The following is a 12147-nucleotide window of genomic DNA, read 5'->3' on the forward strand; positions in this document are numbered from 1 at the left end:
GGATTCCTTGGAAGCACAGCGATGCTTCCTTGCTTGCTTAGACTTTTGATGTAATGCATTATTTACTGCAAGCCCCTGAATCTTATAGGAGAAGGAACTGCAGCCAGAAGAGACATTCCAGGGTGGTTGCTGTCGGCGTACTTTAGGTCCCATGGCAGTTGGATAGCAGTGTTATTTGTATTACTATTTGTTATTACTGCAAATGTCAAAAGGGAGACCGTGGACCAAAAGCAGAGAAGCAGGTAAACTAGGTAAAAGTACACTGTGCAGGCAACACACTGGTGTTTGCAGGGAATGTTTTGGTGGCCAGCTTGTGGATGTTACCTCTGAACTATAGGGGGATAACTTGATGATGGAAGGAGAAGTAAGACGACTGAATTTGGGGTTTTTAGGCTTTGAAGAGCAGCTGGGCAACTCTAGTTGACTTTTAAGGCAAGGGAGGGAGCTAGCTCCTACTTCTTCCTTTGAAAAATCCCTTTTCAGTAATACTCTCTAAATATTGACCCATGCGTAACATCTCAGTATGGTGAGCTTGATGGCCATAAGCCAAATGGAAAGAGCAGAACCAGACGTGGACACTTATCGGATTGCTACAGATATGTGAATATTGATAGGCTCATGGATGGGATTATGTTTCCATTGATACACGTCAGTGGAATTTTCCAAACCTGTGAAATAAATCTTTCTTTTTAAAAAAATCCTACTGATAAGAAAGTGGATAGATAGGCAAAAGGTTGTGTCTTGCCATCAAATCACCCCTCTGAAGTTCTCTGCAAATGTCAGAGTTTGAAATGATAATGTGAGATCTATAATTTTGTTCCTGCAAAAGTATAAACTGCCTTTATTTGTGATTCCACGTTTAGTTTTTGGAGAGAAATGTCAAGGGCCTGCTTTGGCTGTCTGAAGCGTACTAATGAAGTCTTGATTTGAATGATGACTTTATGTATCAATATACTATCCTTCAGTAGAATGGTTCAACAGGGCAATTCACAACAAGATACACTAACAGCATCCTCTCTGGGACAAATGATTAAAAACTAGCAGTTAGAGCAATCCATGCTCAACTGTTTAAAAGCTTGGGAGAATAGAAATGTCTCTGATTGGTACCAGAATAAACTGGATCCCTTAATAAAAAGTACAGGAACCATTGACAGAAAAAACTCAGTGGTCAGTACTGAGTGTAAGAAAGCATGTGGGTAGAATTACATACCCACAAATGTGAAGAGGTAGACATATACATTTCACAAACAGGGAGAAAACTTATTTCCCTTCTTGTTTTGGATATTAATTCATATTAATATGAATTACTATTAATTTTAATATTATTATTACAGCCAGGTTAATAACTGGTACCTGCAGCTCTGAATTGTGGTGGGTGGCAACAAGAGGGAGGGCTTCCTCAGTGGTGGCCCTATCTATGGAATAATCTCCCCACCTTGAGCTGGCTGTTGCCAAATCTGTCATGTTTTTGGCGTCAGGTTAAATGAAAGGCATTTGTTAAAATTTATGAACTGGGCTTTTTCTCATCATGTTGCTGATGTTCCCACAACATGGGGAAAATCTAACCCTCACACAGGAGCTAAATTTGTGAAATTCATTTTTCCCTTTGTGCACAATCAGGGTCTATGTAGGCTAATTAAATCTCACATTCAACAAGAGGCTGTTGATGCACAAGCACACTTCAGCTTTGCAAATCCTTTTAATTCAAAACTCTTTACACTGTACAGGAAGTGTGACTGGTGTTTAACGCTCGAGCATATTAATCTCTCCAATGTGCATCATATAATTTAATTGTAATAAATGAAATGCACTCAACATCCTGTTCTTCCCTATTTATTCCTCACCAGTATAAACAAGGGTCACCTTATGTGCTTTGAAAGGGACCTGCACGCCCTGTGTGGAATCAAAATACAAAGCGGACACGCTGGAGTCCCTGCTGCAATCCATTTCATGTTCCACATCACGTTAGCACAGCTTAGCCGCTGTTAAGGGACTTCTGTACATCACGCATCCAAAAGTCTCCCCTTCTCCTTAGATGTCTGGGTGAGTGTGGCAGTGCCCCTTCGGGTTCAGACGCTGTCGATCAAAACTGCGTGTACCATCCCTGGAAGAAATAAATTCACTTGTCCCAAAGAACAGTCTTATGACTTGAAAACATTGGGTCTTAATCTTCCATGCAGGCTGGTAGTCATCTGTTTTCCTTCCATTTTATTGCTGTGTGGATGCCTTTCCTTCAGAGACGAGATGACCATCTCTCTATGTAGTTATTAGTATTGCCTTTAAAGTAGATACCTCGTAAATGGTTACCTGCTTTCATCTGAGATCAACTCTTCTCCATATTGCTGCTCACAGCTCCTTCTTCAATACTGTGTTATCACTAGAAATAACCTGTAAGTATTCAGCTCCACAGAATTCATAAAAATGCATGTTCCAATCCTATAGGTTGGATCTAGGTTGTTAGTTGTACTTTGCTCCATTTGAAATCAGTGTGTAGTATTTGGTTCCCACTTGGGAATATCCATTTTCAGATGTGATGACTAGACTATACGGTACACCAAGCATGGCTGTACAATATAAAGGTAGCATGAGCTAGGGAGTTTTATTTTTAATTCCTTTCCTAATTATGCTTAACTTGTAATTTCCCTTTTTCACAGCAGCTACGTACAGACTCATCCTTTTTATTAATCTGGCCACCACAATCAGGAGATCTCTTTCTTGGTCAGTTCTCAGATCCCATAAACATACGTATATGTGGCAGTGGCGTTTTTATCCCATATTCATCACTTCACAGTAGCTTTTACTGAGCTGCATTTGCCATTTTAATGCCTATTCCCCTAGTTTTTGAGCTTCTTGGAGCTTCACATAATCCCTTTCTGTTTTAACAATCTGAAATAATTTGTCGTCATCTGCTAACTCTGTCACTCTATTACTTATTGCTAATTCCAGATCATTTATGAAAAGCACTGGCTTCCATCTAGATCCCTTTTATCCCTACTGTTTATTTCCCTTCATTGGGATAATTTACCTTTTATTCCAACTCTCCGCTTTGTGTTTTTTAACCCGTTATTGATCCTTAAGGGAACCACTCCTCTTACTCTGTGAAAGCCTCTCAGAAGCCCAGGTCTACTGGACAATGGCTCCCTCAGGCTTAGAGGAAATGCGCATGCTGAAGGTGTAGCTCTGGGACATAAGCAGCAGGTGTCTACAACTGGAGCAGCAAAATCAGGAACAGGCAAGAATCAGAAACCTAGGAATGTATGATAGGGCCAGAGGCTAAGGCAGAATCAGAAACAGGCAGAATCCAGGCAGTACTGAAGTCTGAAGCCAGATCAGGAGCACAAAGCAGCTATCAGAGAGGTCCGTGTGATGAGCAGCCTTTTATAGCTCCTCCTGTTTCCACGGTGGTGGTGGTTCTAATCCTTCAAGCATCTGGAGACCTGATACTGGTCCTGCAAGTATTTGCAAGGTAACTCAGGCCAACAGGGGGAGCTGTGCGGCTCTGCAGATAGCAAGCAAGCAGAACTAGTAAGTAGGCAGCGACAGTTAGCACGGCCTACTTACTCCCGGCTGTCTCCATGACATGCCAGCCGAAATTATGAGGAAAAAGAGCAGAAGGAATTGGCAACGGTGGCCATGTGGGAGTAAACTGACTGAGTGAGGGGCCTCCAAGAGTGCCTTGTCTAAGGGTACTCCAAACCTGGAGGCAGCACTAAGAGTATTCACTAAATACTAGAAGGATGATGGTCCGCCTGACACATTTGTCAGGCAGTTGAACTTAGGATAAATCCGTGTCTAGTCTAGTCAAAAAGATTGTGGGTGCCAAGGGGTAGGAGAGACTTTGGCATAAATAAGGATTTGAAGTATTGCTGGCAGTTGGAGTAATTGCACAGGGCTAGTTGGATTCAGCATATGGCAGCTTTTCATGTTTTTGATGTTCCCTGAGAAATGTTATACTTCAGGATAACTGAGAATGTGTTGTTCTGTGATTGCTCTGTTACTAGTATATTTCCAGAGATCCGTTAGTGAGCGAAGCCTCTGCCATCAAGCAGCCTTTCAACACTCCCCACCTGCCATTTTCCTGCTCTGTCAGATCTTTGGGTCTTGTGCAGTTCAGTGAAACTCCACATCGGCAGAGTGTTTACAGAGCTGGACTTGGGCAGGGGAGACACAGATTCATATTACGACCCATCCATGGAAGTCACTCCTCTTGCCTAACCTACCTCATACGGTGGTCGTGAAAGAAAGGGCGGGGGGGGGGGCATTTATGTTGCTTTAAGCTTCTTGGAAGGATAAACAAAGGAAACAAATCCACAAAATATTGGTGTGGGCTTTTCAAGTTCATTGTGATCATGGCACAGTGTGCTTTATTCCATGCCTGTATCTACATTGCATCCCATGAGCTCTGAGGTTTCCCAATAGCTTGATGTGGTTGTCTCTTCAGGGCTTATTGTTCCCCTGGTGGAATTTGGCACACATAGTTTAGATCAAATGCAGTCAAAGACTATGAAGCCAGAGTCCTAATTCTCAAGTTCTTCTTTTAAAAATACAGATGGTGGATTCTGTATTATGACTTTAGGTATCGCCATCTTTCCCGGTAAATATATGCTTTAAAATGTGAGGGAATTTTCAGTGTGATCCATCTAGTAGCAAAATGTAACTTAGCTACCAACAACATTTGCAAGCCTAAATAAATTAAATAAAGTAGTTTTTAGGAAACAAGTAAGAAATGGCCACATTAAAATATCATTTGTGCTTGAGCAAATCCACATCTTGTTAAAAGAGAAGCCAGCCTTTGAATGGGATTTTAAAGCTAAATTGTAGCTTATAAGTTGCTGCTATACAGCTCCATCTACCCAGATGCCTTAAGCAGCATAAAAAAATATTTGCATACCAAAAAGCCACATATGCTCAGGTAAATGGGGATGTTCTTGTACAAAATTCATTATAACCTGAGGCTACAGGAATCCTCACTTCAATGGCAAATTTCTTTTGCTTAATTAAAGGCAAATTTGCATGGCCAGTTGATCCTTGGAAAATGCATCCAGTTGTCAACTTAAACATAGCCAGCTTATGGAAGGGTCTCTTACAAGATGGTTACCACAGCTTTATGTGAAATCTGTACTCATTAATGCTGGGAAATGTATCAAGTAATCTCATCGACTGTCAATTCTTATGGATTGACTGTAAGTTTGAATAATGCATGTTCTGTGTCAAGAACAAAATTAAGGGTTCGATTCACAAGGAGTCTTCTGGGAGATGCAGGGTGCTGCTCATGGAAGGTTCCTCTACAGTTCGGAGAGGAGCATCCTTCCTCCATACCCCACTAGCCGGTCCAGGGTCTCCTGATACTACAGAGCATTTTTAGTGGGCAGGAGGGGTGGCACAGGAAATGGAGAAGCCCACTTCCAAAGCTCAGTAGATCCAGCATAAATCTTGATCCAACCCGATATGTGAATTGGTGAGTGGAATTTTATGGCACAGTAGGTTGGTACTTATTTCCAGGGATTGCTACTGCAAGCAGCTTCACGAACATGAAAGGTCATTCCCAGGGACTCAGCTAAGTACACTGGTGGAGTTTGCCTGCTAATGAGATAATCAAAAGTAAAGAATAGCCATGGGGAGAAGCAGAGATACAAACAGTAAAGGGCCATCTGTTTCCATTCTTGGCCTAATTGGAAGAAGTGGCAACAGAAGTGCTGCAGCTTTCTTTTCTGAAATAATCATACTCCGTGCAGACAGTTTCTGTTACGTCCTAGGAGCAAATGGGAGCTTGATGCTACCAGAGGAGTAGCGGAGCTAGAGGTAAAGTAACACAACCAGTCAACAAACAAACAAACAAACAGGGTACTGACATTATCTGACATTCCCCTCACACTTGAGTACGGTACAGTAGCTGGGGGAAATAAATTTTCCCAGAAACTAAATAATATCTCTCCTGTTTGAGAATGTAAAGTAGTTTGGGAAGTCTTGGTCTCTGAATGAGCAGTTGAGTCCTGTTCGCTTTGGAAAGACCAACTCTGAGTAGAGATTCAGATTAGTAGGACTGGTTAGTTGGTAAGCATTCTTGCCCCCACCCTCGGGGTTGTGGCTCTGAGGACTGTCAAAAGGAGTGCTTGTGCTTCACAATTTACAGCCCCACCCACACTAAAATCATGCAACTGTGTGCAGCACATAAAATTTGCATCTCCTTGGCATAGCTCTTCGGGTTGCAGGTACGTGTAAAAAGCATGGTTTCCTGTTATGCAGAACACACAGGGCCTTTAGGTAATCGCCACTGACAAAAAGTGACTATAAATCTCCTTTTGTGTGTAACATTTGCTGAAAACAAGACACTCTGATTTTTCATCATGCCTTGCAGGCAGTTTGTTCTGAACACAACACAGTGCTTCCTTTCTAATAGGACTCTTAATTCTTATTCCATATTAGTAACAGACCCTCCAGAACTTCTGCATTTCTCAACGTTCTTTATATCTACATCATGGTTTTTCTTTCCAAATATACATTCGATCACTGTTGAATTTGATATTGTTTCTTACAATAGAGTGTTCCAATTTAGCACATGCATTATGCATTTTAATTCTCCTCTCTGTAGTTTCCATTTTTGTTACAAATCTGATAATAAGTACATGTTCAATTCATTCATCCGTATCATTTTTGAAGATGTTGGAGAACTAGGAGTATCACAGGAGACCTTTGGTACTTGAGGAGGCTGGAGAGCTTCAAATTCTTTTATAAAGCTCTGTGTTATAGTTATGTTTGATGTAAGGGCTTCTTATCAAATTCTATGGCAGTATGAATTAAAGACACAATCAGTGAGGGATTTCCTCTGGTTAAAGTCTCAGACTCTCATTTGTTCCAGCAGGGCAAGTGTTGATACAGGATCCAATAGACCACCTTCTGTGGGAACAATACCCAGATTGCCACAGGGAAAGAAACAAGCAGTTATATTCCACAGCATTGGACAGATATAATGACTTTGTTCACAAGGCTACAGCATGTTATCTTTGTCTGTGTGTCTCCAGCCTCCAGGACTCACTGCATTTCCTTGACATCTTCGGTAAAGGGGATGACATGTCCTCTGGCCCAGTTTTTTCACAGTCATTCCAGGGCAAAGCTTTGGAATGGAAGAGGCAGAGTGACCTTGGATCAATCCAAGACCATCAATGGCTATTAGCCTTCTTGGCCATGTGTAGCACATGTGTAGCACACTCCATTATCAGAGATGGCATGCCTGCATATGCCAGTTGCTGAGAACCTTAGGTGGGTGGGCAACTTGCATTCATCCTGTGAGCCGCTGATTCGCCACCGTGTGCATGGAGAGCTGGACTGGATGGGCCATTGATGTCATCCAGCACTGATTTCTTGGATTCTTATCAACTGATAAGGAAGTTCTTTTTAAAAGCATAGTTGTTGCCTCTCTTTAATCCGTAACTATGAGGAGAACCTCTGCCAGATCTTTCTCTTATATTTCATTCTGCAAAACCAGCATTCAGACACAGAAGCTTTTCCTTAAGGTGTCCTGTAAAACTGAGGACTGTCAAACAATGCAGTGGCACTGCCAGTGGAGTAAGTTAATGGCGTAAGTTCAGCAGATTAATATAGGTCAGTGTATTCACAATGGTCAGCATCATGTGCTGTACCTATGACTTAGATCTTAAGATGCTTTTGCCCCTGAGAAATGTGTTGCTGTTCTTCCTCATGGACTCATTATCTGTGTCCCAGCCTGTTAATCATCAGTGGTTAAATTAAAGTGTTGGAGCCGTGGCAGTGGCAGCATTTTTAAATTTATTTTGTTTGTATACCACCCAAAAGCTATATCTATTGGTTTACAGCAGCACATAAATAATAAAATAAAATAAAATGCAACATGCATTTTATGGGTGTAAAAAGTACACACATGTACTTTATATGTATTTTTGTCATCACGTCAGTAGATGTTAATTCCTGTGCAAATGTGTATCTGGTGATAAAGGCATTTTGGTTCTCAGGACGAAGTAGTAGAATAAGAGTTTGAATGAAATTTACGTCCATCTAGCATGGTTTGGAACCAACCCATTGTGTATTCTTTGTTTTTAAGATGGTCTTTCTGCAGGCATGGGGCCAGCAATAAAACCATATTAAAATTACTACATAAGAGGGTATCATACATTTTCAAGTGTTCGCATGGTTTATGCAGGACAATCTCCATAAGTCCCATTGTTTTCCCATTGGTGTTAAGGCAACTTAGAATACAATCCAGTGTGTGTGGAAAGATAGTAATCTACAAGGTTTACATCTTGAAAGAAAGGCAACATCAGCTACGGGGCTGAAAGATTTCGTGCTAGCACTGTCATAGATTATGTGATAGCATATGGCCTTGGAATGCCTAGAAGATGCTCAGGTGTAGGCAAATGCATTTCCATGGCTATATAAAAGCCACTGTAGCTTGTCTCTGCCAATTATTCTTGGTGTAGCAATTCAACTATTCTTCTTGAATGACTGGAGAAACTGGAGAAGGCCTTTGCTGTAGGCAGTGTTTCCATAAGCCCTATTTACATATAGAACTGAACAGAGGTAATGCACTCTAGCATTATTGAATGCAGGGTGGAGGTTACTTGCATGTTTGAATAAGTTCTCATTGGTAAACAGTATATCCTTGGACACTGAATGTAGGGGAAAGGGCCTTTCTCCCTTACTGGCTGGTTCCTTTATGCAGAAGGAGGTTGGGGGACATTGCTTAATAGGATTCTCCACCCGCATTCAGAGGTAATCCGAGTCCAGAAAGAGCTTATTACTCAGCTCCTAACAGATATTCAAAGCAAGTACATCACAGGTGGGCAGAACAGCATTGAAGCCAACCTGCAGATTTGCATTTAAATTGTCAAGCTAGCCACTCAGAAGCTTTCTTTAGATATTTAGGGCATCGTCCATGGCAACTTTCTGGTGCGTTAATGGACATCCAAGGGCAGGTTGGAAGAATGTGGAAACAAGGGTTTCCTTGGCATTCTTCCCATGCTCCATAACACACGACACAGCTGCTTTGGGCTAGCTGAATGTTTTACACTGGCTCACAAAGAGGAGGGACTGAGACACTGCCAGGATTCCTTACATCCTAGTGGATCCTTTCTCCTCTCCTCCCCACTCATGGGGCCCCTGATCTGCAGTTGCAGTGCTAGTGAAAGAATCATGCTGGATGTGAGGACATAGGGTGGGCACCCCAAACTCAAAGCTCCAGCTCTGACACTGCAGCACTTTTCTGAGGTTGGAGCCAGGGCTCCATTTTTTCCTGTGGCTTAGGCAGCATCAGCTGCCATAGGATTGCACCCTCAAGCAGTCAGGGGAGAGAGCCTGCTGGTGTAATGCCAGCAACCCTTTACATGTGTTTCTGGAACCCAGTATGTATACCTGTAGAGGGCTAGTATGATCTCCTGTTTGTTCAACTATGTCAGCAGCCGGACCCTTTCTTCTTTGTCCACAAACTCAACACCAGCAGTCCTTTACAATGCAGATTTTTATTGGTGCTTCACAGCCAACAAGGCAATGCAACTGCCGAGACCCTCTTACAAGCTGAACGTTAAGCTTCTTTTTGTGTAAAGAGGGTTGAACCCAAACTGGAAGCATCTCCTCTGCCTCCCCTTTGGGTATCAGTGCAGGTTCCTGCTGGAGGTGAAGCCTATGCAAGCCCTCTACCTGGGTAGCTTGTCTCTTCCAACACCTGATCACGGGTTCAGGAACCAGGCAAGGCAACAGCTCTCCCTCCTTTCCGGGGAACCACCTTCTTCCACAGCATATCTGTTCCCATAGTCAGCCTGGGAAACGTTCCGCCCCCTTGATCCTCCTGCCCTCCCATCAGCTCTTCTTCAGAATCTGATAACACAGGACCTTGGAAAGTCAGTGAAGAGCGAGTGACCACTCACTTCAGGCCAGGCTAACTGCTTCTTGCTGAGGTATTCTGAATCTTTTTAATTATTACTCCATCCCATGTTCTCTTGTTGTAACACCAGCTTACCTATTGCTTGAGACCAACATGTGCAATGGGCATCTCTCTCATAGACACACGTGTCAAAGTATACCCGTTAGCATTCCAGAAATTCAGAGGGACTCATGCGGGTTTTTATCATTGGATTATAACATGTTAGAAATAACATACCCAAGGAGGACACAGGCATTGAAGTCTGTTCCTAAAATCCAGTACCTTTAAACAAGGTTCAAAATAAAAACTCATCAGATTGCCAAAATTCTCAATAGGTGTCCTTTTACCCATTCCCTATCACATTTTAAATCTTTAATCTTGATTCATGATCATTTTTAGTTGGAATGGAACTTTTTTTAAACCAGGTCCTCAAAACCTCTTCTCAGTGGCCTTTAGATATTTGTTTAAATGAATCAACAAAAGTCTGCTATGTTAAAGCTGACCAGCTCGGCTGGCTTTGTCATACAAAGGAAACACATCGCAGAAGTCAGTAACAAAAGAAACAAGAAATATTAGAATATGGCCATTAGGGAAATTTGGCTTTATGGTGGCAGGTTGATTCCAAACAGAATAACCCTCCTCTTTTGCCTTCTAAACTGAAGAAAGCAAATCACACGGTCAAGGTGGGTCTTCATTTTTTAGAGCCAATTGCTTGGAGCACTGGCTGCTTCTCAGTTGGTTTGCACTCTTAACTTGATACCCTGTTCTTAGGTGGATGAAGTTATATCCTTCCTCGTCCGCATCGGTTTGCTCACTAAACTTTCCCACAGAATGCCTTGGCATTGCAGCTGCATCATCTGGTGCCTCTTTGGCTGAACCAGAATCTGTATCCATAATGTTCTCTTTCATACGAGGAGTGAGTCCAGTCCATACACTTTTTAACTTTCCATCCAAAATGTCAGGGTAGCTACCAGCATGTATTATGTTCCTACTCTGACATATTTTTAAAAGGATTCCTCCCTCCATGCTTAATAATTGGCTTTTGTTTTTTAAGAATGCAGTTCAAACAGGCCAGGAACAAGGTATAACTACTTCTGTAGCCCTGGGCAGAAACAGGTAGTGCCTCCTTTTCAAAGCAATCTCCTGTTGTACTCCCTTATTCAAAGTAAAACAATACAGGCTAATTGCTACTTCACTCATGTCCTTAACCTGTTCAAAAAACCAGATACGATTGGCGCTTACATGGCAGTGTCGGTGTGTAGCAATCATTTATTGCAATATAAATTTGATAAAGAAGTGTGTTTCTCATAGCCTTATAGTGTAAATAAGAGCAAGTTGAGCCTGCAAAATGGCAGCTGCTCAAAGCTAGGTTAGGTTGCCTGATCGCTGAGTCTCTGAGTCATCCTGCATGGTTTCTATAAGGTGTGGGTTTTGCCTGGATGTGCCTGACAGACAATCAAGCGGTTTCTATACTAGCATGCTTTCCACCCTCCCTACTCAGTCCTGCCACTGTAGCATGTATCCCATCAGCCATTGCTCCTGAAACTCCGTCCCATGGTGGATGGCTGCAGCAGCTCCTGCTCTTTCCAAGAGACTCTGTGGTAGCTGCATGCCAGGACCATGGAAACCACAATGCTGGGTTTGGATGATGAGAGAACCCATGGTGAAGTGTGAAAACCATACAGCAAACCATGGTTTCTCATCGTAGTTGCGTAATATCAAGCATACCATGCCGAAATACCGCGACAGGGTTCAGAGGCACACAGAACATCCTGCACAAGAAAATCCTCCTACAAAACTTTGTGTTGTGCAAACCTGCCCAGCCCCAAGCACCATTTGTTGTCACAAACAACAAACCTGTGTGGAAATAAAATTGTTTTGCAGTTTGAATGAACTTTTGTTTTTTTAATAAGATTCTTTTGCGGTGAGAGGACACAATGCCAGAGTCAAGTACTTTACAATTGGAACGTTGCTTGGAGTTCAACTGCAGCTGTAGTTTCCGCTTCCTTTCCATCTGCATTCTTTGTGGGGTAGCTTAGCAGACAGATCACCTGCCTTAGGCCATCTGTATCCTTCCTACAGCCGGATCTTGGAGAGTGAAATGCATCTATTTCCTACTATCACTTCTCATATTGCTATCTTCTCTCCATGGCCTTGCCAGCCAACTTTCTCCTTCCTTTTCGTCTTGCCTTTGACTTACTACATAGGAAGGAGATATAAGAAAGATCAGGCTGCTCTCTTGGAAGGAAATCCAA

Source organism: Varanus komodoensis, unplaced genomic scaffold (genome assembly GCF_004798865.1).
Source record: "Varanus komodoensis strain SLA01 unplaced genomic scaffold, ASM479886v1 scaffold15, whole genome shotgun sequence".
Taxonomy (NCBI): domain Eukaryota; kingdom Metazoa; phylum Chordata; class Lepidosauria; order Squamata; family Varanidae; genus Varanus; species Varanus komodoensis.